This window comes from Vespa mandarinia, chromosome 8 (assembly GCF_050613455.1).
Source record: "Vespa mandarinia isolate Hongniang chromosome 8, ASM5061345v1, whole genome shotgun sequence".
NCBI lineage: Eukaryota > Metazoa > Arthropoda > Insecta > Hymenoptera > Vespidae > Vespa > Vespa mandarinia.
Genome location: NC_140817.1, coordinates 2,292,501 through 2,305,000, shown reverse-complemented (window position 1 = coordinate 2,305,000; position 12,500 = coordinate 2,292,501). Strand labels below are relative to the sequence as shown.

The window sequence follows — 12,500 nt, the reverse complement described above, 5'->3', positions numbered from 1 at the left end:
AAAATGAAGAAAGAAAAAAAAAAAAAGAGAAAAGAATAAAAGAAAAGAAAAAAAATATGCGATCAAATATTAATGATAAAAATCAGAGAAAATTTCTTACCATAGTAGTAATAATAATAATAATAATAATAATAATAATAATAATAATAATAATAATAATAATAATAATAGTATAATAGTAATACGATAATGAATAATAATTAAAACGATAATAATAAAATGTGTACTTATGAAAAATCCTCATTATTACTTTATAGGTCTTGTTTCGGTCTATTTGATTGTAAACGATATTGCAAAAACTACGACGATTCGTTCGCATTTATTCACAGTGATAAGAAATAAAGGATTAAGCTAATATATAGTCTTATTGTATATATACATGTACGAAGAAAAAAGACGTCATAAAGAAGGTGTTAAGACTTGCAGATGAGTCCGTAATAAAGTGCGATTAAAAACGAAACAAAAACAATGAAAAAGAAAATACGTTCGAGAATGTATACTTATTTACATATGTATGTATGTACATTGTATGCATATATATATATATATATATATATATATATGTACGTTTCTGTAAACTCATTGGATTGTTGGATTATCTATGCGTGCTCCAAATCGCAAAGCGGAATACGAGTTTGCGATCTGTTACCGCGTGAACGCGATAAGTGGACCGAGACACAAGGAATCTTTTGTGAACGCCTCTTTTGTGAATCCTCCATCATCTCCTCCTCCACTATCACCATCTCCACCTCCATCTCTACCTCTACCTCCTCCTCCTCCTCCTCCTCCTCCTCTTCCTCCTCTTCATCCTCTTCATCCTTCGTCTCCTTCTTTGAGAATGACGAATGGCCGAGCTATAGAGAGACGTCGTCGATCATTAATGGAACCATAACGGTAGTTATGCGTTAATTCGTATCTATCGTGATATAAATCGTGTAGGTTGGACCGTTATCATAAGTCACGTACTACGTAAATAGATATGTACATATTATGTACAAGAAGAGTTTACTTTACGCCTAATATATCGCAAAAATCAACTCTATTCTCGCCGATCTGTTGTTAAACCTCTTTACGATACTTTTGCGAATATTTTACTTTTTGTTAAATCTCTTTCTTCATTCTTTCTATTTCCTTTTGTTTTTGTTTGTTTATTTTATTTTTCTTTTTTCTTTTTTTTTTTTTTTGCCTTTTTCTTTTTCCTCTCTCTCTCTCTCTCTCTCTCTCTCTCTCTCTCCTCTTCTTGGTTCCCAACGATAAACCACCGCCAGTTATTTTTACCGAGTCGACGATAAAATTCCTTTCTTTTTTTAAGAATTCTTTGTTCGTGCTTTATCATCGTACTTTGTTGATTTATTTATTTATTTATTTATTTATTTACTTATTTATTTATTTATTTATTTATTTTTTCGTGGAAAGCTCAGAGATCGAGATTTTTGGGGGGTGGAAAAAAAAAGAAAATCTTTTCGAAGGAGAGATAATAAAATTGTTTGTGCAATTTTTCTTGAATAATATTTAGAAATATTATATATACATAGACATACACATATTTGTTATGCATACAATCATTATCATATTTTCTTAAATATTTTTTTATCGGATATAATCGATTACTTAAAGTTCGAAGAAACAATATTTAATATACTGTGTAGATCATATACATACATCACATTCACGTTATAAAAGACTTTCGTAACGAAAAAGGAACAAAGTAATGTACAACATATCTCTCTCTCTCTCTCTCTCTCTCGCGCGCGCGCTCCCCCCTCTCTCTCTCACTCTTTCTCTATCTCTTCGACAGTAAAGGAATAAGCTGGCATTTAAAAGCATCACGATTAAAATATATTTAATAAATAACCACGTTTAACCACGATCGTGATTAAAAATTCAATTCGTAAAGGCTATCTATACATCGATTAGTACGAGAATTCGTTTGATCTTTTATAAACGTCGACATTTACAAAAAATAGGAAAAAAAAAAAAAAAAATAAAGAAAACGAGCGATATGCATTCTTTATCTCTTCTTTTTGTCGATAGAACGTAACATGATTCCTTTGGAAATCATTATCATCGATTTAAACCAAATCGATTATATGTTATATGTATACATATGTGTGTACGTGTATACGTGTGTGTTTGTGTGTGTGTGTGTGTGTGTAAGAGAGAGAGAGAGAGAGAGAGAGAGAGAGAGAGAGAGACAAAGAGAAAACCCGGAAAAAGGAATGATGTAACGAAAAAGGAATAATGTAATCGAGTTAAACATGAAATTATTTTTCTTCCTTGTATAAAAATATTATTGAAGGAAAAAGAGACAGAGAGATAAACAGATAGATAAATAGATAGAGAGAGAGAGAGAAAGAGAAAGAGAGAGAGAGAGAGATTTTACAACATCGTAAAGTCTCGCCTTTCCTTCGTTAAAAACTACATACCATTCTCTTCTTTCGTAACGAGTTAAACGTTTACACGTTAGACGAGAAAATTGGAACTATTTTGTAAAGTATATCGAGGATAATTTCGAAATATGAGCGACGTTTCATAAAAAAAAAAAAAAAAAAGAAAAAAAAATATTAATCGATAAATAAAACGGACATTATATATATTATTAAAATCAATTAATAATGATAAATCTGGATCGTCGTTTATCCACGTTGGCAATCAATCGATGCAAAGTCATCGTTTTAAAGTCAAACGTTTCCAATAATAATTTTTGTAATAATAAAGTTATCCTTTACATATCTATATAAAATTATCTAAAAGGTCAACGTATAATAGATATGACTGCCGACGGATATGCACGTGTGTGTGTGTACTTTCTCGACGATTATAATAGAATGGTAATTACGATGCGTGACGACAAATATCACGTTGAACAGACGTATCACAATGTTTTTCATAATCATTGATTATGATCTGGATCGTAAATATGTACTTTTCAAATATCATAATTGTAGGTTAGCGAAAAAAAAATTAAAAAAAAAAAAAAAAAAAAAAAAAGAAAAAAGAAAAAAGAAATGCGACGATAACAAAAATTAACGTTCCCATTTCACGCATTGAAATCGTTTATCGAAGCAAACGATATATTTATCGAAGATAATCGTAGAAAATCGATTAATCGATTTATTCGTAATGTATTCTTCCGAAACTCACAATGATCCTCGAAATGATTCGATGGGGGAAACGAAAGAAACAAACCAAAAAAGAAAAAGAAAAGAAAAAAAAAAAAAAGAAAGAAAAGGGAAAAGAAGAAAAACAAAAATTAATCATTAATTTCATTTCAAACAAATCAATTCACGTAAAATCACGATCGTTCCCCTTTTTCTTTGATTATAGGAATGTATAATTTTATTACAGAAAGTTACAATCGATGGGTTTAACTGTTAATCAAAGCCATAATGCAACGATAGATATAAAATTGCACGGGTTTGCTTTCTAAAACGCTCGTCCAAGCCGAACTCGATCTGATGCCGAACGTCGTTTTCACGTCTCGAAAGATATGGATGGGATAAATAAATCATGCCAACGGCTCGTTAGGTCCTCTCTAGGAAAAAGTGAGAGCTAGTTACTCTCACGCGTCCACGAAGGAAAACATACGAGATAAAACGAAAAGAAAATCGCTCGGAGATCACATATGTATATATATATATGTATATATATATATATATATATATATATATGGGCACACGATATTTTCTTAAATCTAGATCATCGATGAACGTACCTGTGGATCTTGTCCAATTATACAACACTCACCTGCGACCTCAAGAAAAAAGATCGTAAGTACGATTTAAAGGGAAAAAAAATTTATCGCAGCTTCGAACGTATATATCGAGATATTATTATTATTATTATTATTATTATTATTATTATTATTATTATTATTATTATTATTATTATTATTATTATTATTAACTCTTTGCGCTCCTTAATCACTTTTTTCTTTTTTTTTTTCTTTTTTTTCTTCTTTTTTTCTTTTTTCTTTTAATCTATCAACTTAATTCATTTACATAATAGATTGAAAAAGAGGGATCTCAATAAAATGTTGTGTTAGAAATGTATTCGAAAAAAAAAAAAAAGGAATAAATTAAAATCAAATTTAAATACTTTATAAATAATTATTTTAGAAATTAAATAGTTACACGATTATGTCGAGGTCTAACTCGATTTTAAAAATGGTATGATAAATGTGATATCGTGCTCTCACTTGACATAAGAGTGATAATTAATAAGAGAAACAGAGATTAAAATAATAATAATAAAAGAATCGCCACTATTTGAATCGTTTCGATAAAAAAAAAAAATGTATATATATATATATATATATATATATATATTTCTATATATACGTACGTACATACACATGAACATAAAAGATATTACTGATAATAAATAAATGGAATTGAAAAGAACATTAATTCAATTGTAAATTCATTTTTGAAAATAACAAATGTAATTCGATAAATGTAAAATATTTTAATTAATATATATACATATATATATATATATATATATATATATATATATATCAAAATACTCATTTGATATTGCATTAGCGTTGCAAAGCTAATAATGGAATTATATTATTCGACATATTACAGAACGAAGATTGAAAACTGATCAGTGATCTAGATCGTTGAAAGAGAAGATCCATCGTAGGTCATGATCGAGAATTTTGATCTCGAAACGAATGAACGAAGGAACGAACGAAGGAACGTACGAACGAAGGAACGAACGAACGAACGAATGAACGTAAAACGCGTTAAAAGTGAATCATTCTATGCGTAAAAATAAGCGTGTCTTATCGAGCGTGTGTGACTTTATTTTTTACAAGGTCATTTATACACGTATGTACATATTTTACTATACATTCCATTTGACGGGGTCAAATTGAAGAGCCGTTCTTGGAAAAACAAACTTATCCGCAAAGTTTTTTTTAACAGCCCTACCCTTGTGTAAACACACACACACACACACACATAAAAACACATACACGCATACAAAATGAGAATTTGAATGGTCGTGAAAGATTCTTTTCGGCTGCGAATATTTTTCGCGCTGATTTTTTTTTTTCTTTTTCTTCCGTAGATATATACATACATAGATACACACATACATACATATATATATATATATATATATATACACAGATATGCTTACATATTCTTCCTTTGATTTTTTTTTATCGTTGAGAATACGTCGAAAAACGGACGGAAGTTTATATCGAGAGAGACGAAGACTATAAACGAATGCGTAAACAAAAAAGAAAAAAAGAAAAAAAAGAAAGACAAACGAGAAGAAGAAAGAAGAGAAAAGGGGAGAAAAAAAAAAAATAAAGAAAGAAAAAAACATCGCGTATACATGCATATATATATATATACGTACAAATAAGGTACGTACTTACGTACTCGATTTGGCTCACGAGAGGCGTACTTACTTATGTATCTACTAAAAAGTAGGAAAACAGAATTGTTAAAGAAACGGATGAATGTGTATGTACCACCATCGACAGCATCAGCATCAACATCAACATCAACATCAACAGCTCTCATCACATCGTAACTACTAGTCAGTCGCTGGGCGTGGAAATTCGAACGAGGATAATGGAAAAGCGCGATAATGAGCACATAGGAAGGAGGACGAGAGAGGAAAGGAATGTTGGTTTGTGTACGATGTTACGGAGAAAAAGAGAGATAGATAAAGATAGACAGATAGATAGATGGATAGATAGATGGATAGAGATAGATGGAGATAGAGAGAAGGAGCGAGAGAGATAGAAGGAGGGAACACTTCTCAAGTGATGCGACCCTGTTTCTAAACAGTGCACTTCTGTGTTTGCACGCCTGACAAATACCTCAACGTCATCGCACGTTTCCAGATCGTTTATGAACTTTATTACAGATACATACATTCATAGCTTACATATGTATATAAATACATATTTAAGCTATAGAACACGTCATGGGTGAAAAGAAGAAAAACAGACGATAGTTCGTGATCTCTCTCTCTCTCTCTCTCTCTCTCTCTCTCTCTCTCTCTCTTTCTCTTTATCTATTTCTCTCTGACTTTCTTGCATCAAAGATGTAAAACGAAATTATTAGTCAATCAATCAACGTCATTCTAAAGTCTATCGTGAGTTTATATTGAAAAGAGAAGGGAGGGAAAAGTGGCAATAAAGAGGGAAACGATTACGAGAAGAGACGTGTATATATATATATGTATATATATATATATGCATGTGTAAATAAGTACACACACACACACACGTACATTTACTGGTGGCCTTAAGCACAGGAGACGTGCGAACTTCCGGGGGACGTCAAACGGGGAAAGTGAAGATCCACGTGCTTCTTGAAAAGGAGGGGAGAGAAAGATAAAAAAGAGAAAGAAAGAGAAAGAGAGGGAGAGAGAGAGAGAGAGAGAGAGAGAGACAGAAAGAAGGGAGAAACGTTGTTGGGCGCCAGAGAGACGAGAGAAAACGTTTCTGACGTTTCGTAGACCACGCGAGAGAGGCAGCACGTTGTGCGAGAGCTCCATTTGTCCGGTTGTTGGTAGTAAGAGGTGGAGAAGTTGGTGAAGGAGGAGCAGGAGAAGGGATAAAAAAAAGAGTAGGAGGAGGAGGAGAATGGAGAAGAACGTAAGAGGGCAAAGAGAGGGCAGGTAGGCGCGTGCCACTTAAAACCACTGCGAGAAACGCGGTCGTAGCCTCGGCACGTTGCTCTGTGTATGTATGTATGTTGTATGTATATGTATATATTTATATATATATATATATGAGATGTGTGAATGTATGTATGTGTGTTACATGTGTATATGTATGCTCGCGCGCGACTTGTTCACCGAGCCTCTTCTCAAACGTCATTTAACGAGCCGAGCCATCGTTTATTTCGTTCGTTCGCGTTCGACCTATGTATGTATGTATGTAAGTATATATGTATGCATATATCTGTGTGTGTGTGTGTGAATGATGTATGTATGTATGTACGATAAGTAACCCCCTTTCGATGCATCTTCGATTTCGCTTTTCGCTTCGATATCTCGAAAACGTAAAAGGACAAATTCAAAATTTCTCATCAACGCGAAATATTCAAATTTCTCATTTCTCATAATTCCTTTGGTATTGTCCTTCAAAAATTTATTTCTTTTATATTTTTGTTTATTTTTTTTTTTATTTTTTTTTTATTTTTTTTTTTATTTTTTTTATTTTTTTTTTATCTTTTTTTATTTTTTTTATTTTTTTTTTTTTTTTATTTTTTTTTTTTATTCTTACACACGTATATACTTAGGATTGCGTACATAAGATAAGTGTAACCTTATTTCGATGCTTCTTCGATTTTACTTTTCTATGTATAAAAAACGTAAAGGGTAAATTTAAAATTTCACATCTATGAGAGAAAGAGAGAGAGAGAGAGAGAGAGAGAGAGAGAGAGAGAGAGAGAGAGAGAGAGAGAGAGAGAGAGAATTCATATTTATCGTCGTTGTCGTCTTTGTCGTCGTCATTTCAGGGCACGGCAAGGCACGCAAGAAATTTGAACACGTAAGAAATTAAAAAAAAAAAAGATATATCAGAGACAAGGGCGTATCTCTCACGTGGGAATATTAAGGATACATATAATACACACATACAAACACATATACAAATACACGCATACAATTAGAACGACTGGGTTCTACTGGAAAAGATGAAATATAAAGATGAAAAAGAAGAGGAAAAGATAGAGGAAGAGGAAGAAAAAGTTGATGATGATGATGATGATGATGATGATAAAGAATAAGAAGAAGAAAAAGAAAAAGAAGTCGATGACTTCTTCGGGAACGGGCGCGCTCTTTCACGAGCTGCCAGCGAGGCGATGCTTTGCCCCCAAAACCCTCATACCTCGATGTGCCTCTAGAGAAAGAGAGAGAGAGAAAGAAAGAGAGAGAGAGAGAGAGAGAAATATCTCCTTTTCCGCGGTTTTCTCTAATTGAACTAGTTTCCTTAGACCTCTACCCGTCGTCATCGTCATCGTCATCGTCATCGTCTTCATCGTCGTCGTTATGTTGTCAGATACATAGGTTTTCAAGGTTCCTCTAACAATCTACGACCATCTTTTTACTTTTCCATTCCCTATATTAACATATTTTTGACTCGAAAGAAATCCAATTTCTAACGGGGTAATATCTTTCTTCTTCCTTTTTCATTTTTTCCCCCTCTCCTTCCTCTCCCGTCCTCCCATTTTCTTTCCTTTTCCTCCTATCTTTTATTTTACCTTTCACCCATCCCACCTACATACAATAATAATAATAATAATAATAATAATAACAATAATAATAATAATAATAATAATAATAATAATAACAATAATAATAATAATAATAATAATAATAATAATAATAATAATAATAATAATAATATATTTGTAAACGATACAATAGGAATTGTCACGATTTTACGAAAGTATATCGTTATTATACGAGGAATTACCTAATCAGTGACAGGATTTAACGATAAAATCTAGATAAATCTGCGTAATAAAGCGATAAAGTCCAAGTCGAACATAACAGAACAAAACAGTACAAAACAGAACAGAACGAATGAACTATACGCGCTATCTATTATCTCGTTCGACGCGACCGATAAAGAAAAAGAAAAAAAAAAAGAAAGAAAGGAAAGAAAAGAAACGAACGAACGAACGAACGAACGAATAAATAAACGAACGAACGAACGAATGAACAAACAAATGAATGAATGAATGAATGAATGAATGAACGAACGAACGAACAAATGAACAAACCAACGACGATCGGTCGGCGAAAGTGTTTTCCGGAGTGAAAGCGTGCAGCACGCTACACGAAAGCTTCTCGACCACAAAGAAGATTACCTCTACCAGTGTGGAAGAGGGCAGGGCAGGCAGGGCAAAGTAGGGAATGTGATTGCCTTCTCTCTCTCTCTCTCTCTCTCTCTCTCTTACACTCTCTCTCTTTCTCTCTCACTGCTCTCGAGACAATCGGATCGAGGGCTGAGATAATCGTTGCGAATGGAAAGTTTGAGATCCTTGAAAAAGAAAGAAAAAAAGAAAGAAAGAGAGAGAGAGAGAGAGAGAGAAAGAGAGAGAGAAAGGCGCAGGGGGTGGGGGTTGGGAGGTGAAGGGATTGGAGAAGTAGCATTGGATTTCGGAAGAGGGAGAGAAACGAGATAGGGGTGGGGTGGACAGAGGTAAAGAAGGAGAGACGAACTTTCACGAGATTTGGAGAGAAGATGCACCGCTTTTGGATGACGTTGAAGGGACAGGTGACGGAGGGGGGGCGGGGCTGCAGATGGGAGAGGGGGGCAATGACGGAGAATGGGAGGGGGGAGGAGGAGAAGTAGAAGGCGGGATAAAGAAGTTGAAATCATTGGATAGGGATTAGTAGGGGGAGGTAAGGGAAAAAAACAAATGACAAAAAAAAAGGAAAAAAAGGAAAAAAAAAATAAGAGAAAAAGTGAACCGACGTTAGTCAGTCCCCGTCCGTCTTGTCCGTCGGAAATCAACTGAATTACCGGACGAAACGTCGTAATCGAGCTTGCTCGCGTTCTTCATTCGTTTGTAAATCTTTTTCGAAGACGAGAAGATCCGATGTCCTACATTCGACGAGTAATATCGAGACACCCGTCGTCGGTCGTGGACGTCGCGATCGTCGTCGTAATCGTCTCCGTCTCTCTTTCTCTTTCCCTCAAATATCTCCTCTTCTCTTTCCCCTATAGACCCACGCCCCTCGCCCTATCCCCACTACATCCCTCCTCACGGCCCCTCCCAAGCCCCCATCACCGGTGGAACGATTGCCCCTCTTTTATGCCGGTTCCTCCTGGCCCCGGTTATATTTAGTCGATATTTCATCCGTTTTACACTGAAGCCGGTCGTTAAGCTGATCATTACGCCAACTTGTGAGAGAACAGAAGGCCTCTCGGCTACGACTAGGCTCGAGCCAATTTTCTTTACTTTTTTTTTATTTTTATTTTTATTTTTATTTTTATTATTTTTTTATTTTTATTTTTTTATTTTTATTTTATTTCATTTAATTTCTAACATTTTTCTTCTAAACTGAACTTAAATGTAACGTAAGTAAGTAATTAAGTATTTACTTATTTACTTACTTAAGTGCTTCCTTGTGCCAGGAAAAAAAAGAAAGGGAGGGGGTGGGTGGGGGGAGGGGCAGGGGAAAGAGAAAGAAAAGAAAAATATGATAAAATATATACCTTGTAACTTGTCATTATATCTAACTAGTTAATGTATAATTGCCATTTTTTTCCTTATCATATGCACTTATGAAACACTCGAGTCATAAGATAATATCAATCCTTGAAATATACGTGGTTCATTGATAATAATCTGTTGGATTTGTTCTTAATGTGCCGCTTGATAATCGAGGCGCGAAAAGAGAAAAAAAAGGAAAATGAAATAAAACGAAAAAAAAAAATAAATAAATAAATAAAATAACCAGATGTGATATATGTTGTATCTGATTATTTTATATAATTTAATTTTTTTTTTGTTTTTTTTTTTTTTTTTTTTTTTAATATACTTATGACACTCGAGTTATATTTCATGATCAATGAATTAGGATAATAAAATCTATCCTTGAAATTTACGTATTCATTGATGATAATCGACAACGATTGTGTTCTCTCGTATGAGCCGATTAATGATCAATTCGAAAAAAGATGAATAAGGAAATAAAAAATAAATGAAATTTTTATATTAATGCAATTTCTAATAAGCTCATGTCTTATTAATCTTGAATTATTATTTTTCAATTATCGAATACTTAATAAAATTTATATCTGAAATTTAATTGAATTATTGATAAATAATTCGTTCGATTTTCTAATACAACCGATTAACGATCAAAGCGTTAAACGACAAAGCGAAGACACGCAAGGTAGATTAAAGTAGGTAAACAGCCTATCGCTGACCCGTCACCTGTGTTCTCGTTCTATCGAGAGCAACGCGCGCGCCTATCTTCGATGGTAGGAAAATAGAAGAGCATAGATAACGCTCGTTAGTTTCCGATCGTAAGTTTCGTATTCTTATCGAGAGAAACTTTCATCGAGAAAAGTTGCCATCCTGATTTCTAAAGTACGAAAGAAGACATATATATATATATATATATATATATATATATATATATATATATATACCATATTCTTAAAGTGAATTGGTTTATCAATTTTCAAATACGAAATAAATTATATGAAATATATCTATCCATCGTTATCTTTCCTTTCTTTGATCGATCACAATCGATTAACGATAGATCACAATCAATTAACGATCAAATTCTTTAGAATCCGCAAGTTTTTATAAGATATTTATTTAAATATTAATTGTTCAATCGATAAAACAAGGAAGTAAGTACTCGATTATCTCGACACATTGCGATATCTCTCTCTCTATATATATATATATATATATATATATGTATATCGTACGTAATGTGTATTAGACAAATAGATAGATAGACGAAGAGATAACGATATAAAAAAAAAAAGAAAAAAAAAAAAGAAAAAAAAAGAAAGAAAAAAAAAGAAAAAAAATGATTTTTTATTCGATTACCCGATAACCAATGTCGAAATTTTCAATATAATATATAATAATATCATTTGTTTAGATTAAAAAAATATTACAATTGATATTTCAACAAACGATATATAATAACGTACTGTTATTATTTATAATATTATCCTAATATATATATTATATATATATATATATATATACACAAATGAAAAAATATTACGTCATTTATTTTTATATTGAAATATTTTCAAGGAATATTTTCAAGGAAAAAAAAGAAACGAACGAAAAAAAAAAAAAAAGAAAGAAAGAAAGAAAGAAAAAAGAAGAAGAGAACATTATCAGGATTATTTATTAAAATAAACCTTTATATAAAAAAAAAAAAGAAAAAAAAAACAATAAAACTTTCGATATCTAAAGAGATCCGATAGATTAATTACTCGACATTCGACATTTACAGACGAAGCTTTACATTCGAAGAAAGTAAAACGATCCATTAGAAATCCGAGCGTTTCTAATCAATGATCAAACGATCGATTAAACGAGACCGTTCGAAAGTAGCTATGCATTACGAGTGCATACATGCATACATACATACATACATACATACATACATACGTAACCTATACGTAAGTATGTTCGTTCTTCTCGAAGAAAACGACGAGGGCGGGTGAACGAGTTGCGGGGGCGGGACGACGACGGGGATAGGGGGGGAGGGAGGGGGAGACGCGAAGGCAGACAGGGCTAAAAGGGAAGTAAAGCTTTTGTAGGTGAGGGAAGCGAGGAGGGGAAAAATAAAAATGCAAAATGAGCGTAATCGATGAATAGAAAGAGTATCGAAGGGAATCGATAGGAAGTATAGAGAGCAACGTGGGTAGAGCACGTTCACTCGGTGTAATGAGGAAGTGGTGTTCCTTTGGAAAGAGTTACAAGTGGAGTAGGTTAGGTAGAGATAGTAGTAAGTCGTTACACATG

At 33.0% G+C, this 12,500-nt stretch overlaps 1 protein-coding gene across 6 annotated transcripts in view; it reads right to left on the bottom strand.

Annotated features, from left to right (window-relative positions):
• rdx (BTB/POZ and MATH domain-containing protein rdx) overlaps positions 1 to 12,500 on the bottom strand; it is an 88,850-nt gene that overhangs the window by 63,950 nt on the left and 12,400 nt on the right. For 3 of the 6 annotated variants that reach the window (XM_035887221.2, XM_035887222.2, XM_035887223.2), the window contains exon 1: positions 5,429 to 5,446. The exons of 2 other annotated variants lie outside the window; for them this stretch is intronic. The gene's annotated coding sequence lies outside the window, so the exon portion shown is untranslated. Of the gene's footprint in view, positions 1 to 5,428; positions 5,448 to 12,500 lie in introns of those variants that run through there. One more of the 6 variants, XM_085658891.1, reaches the window with a different exon arrangement.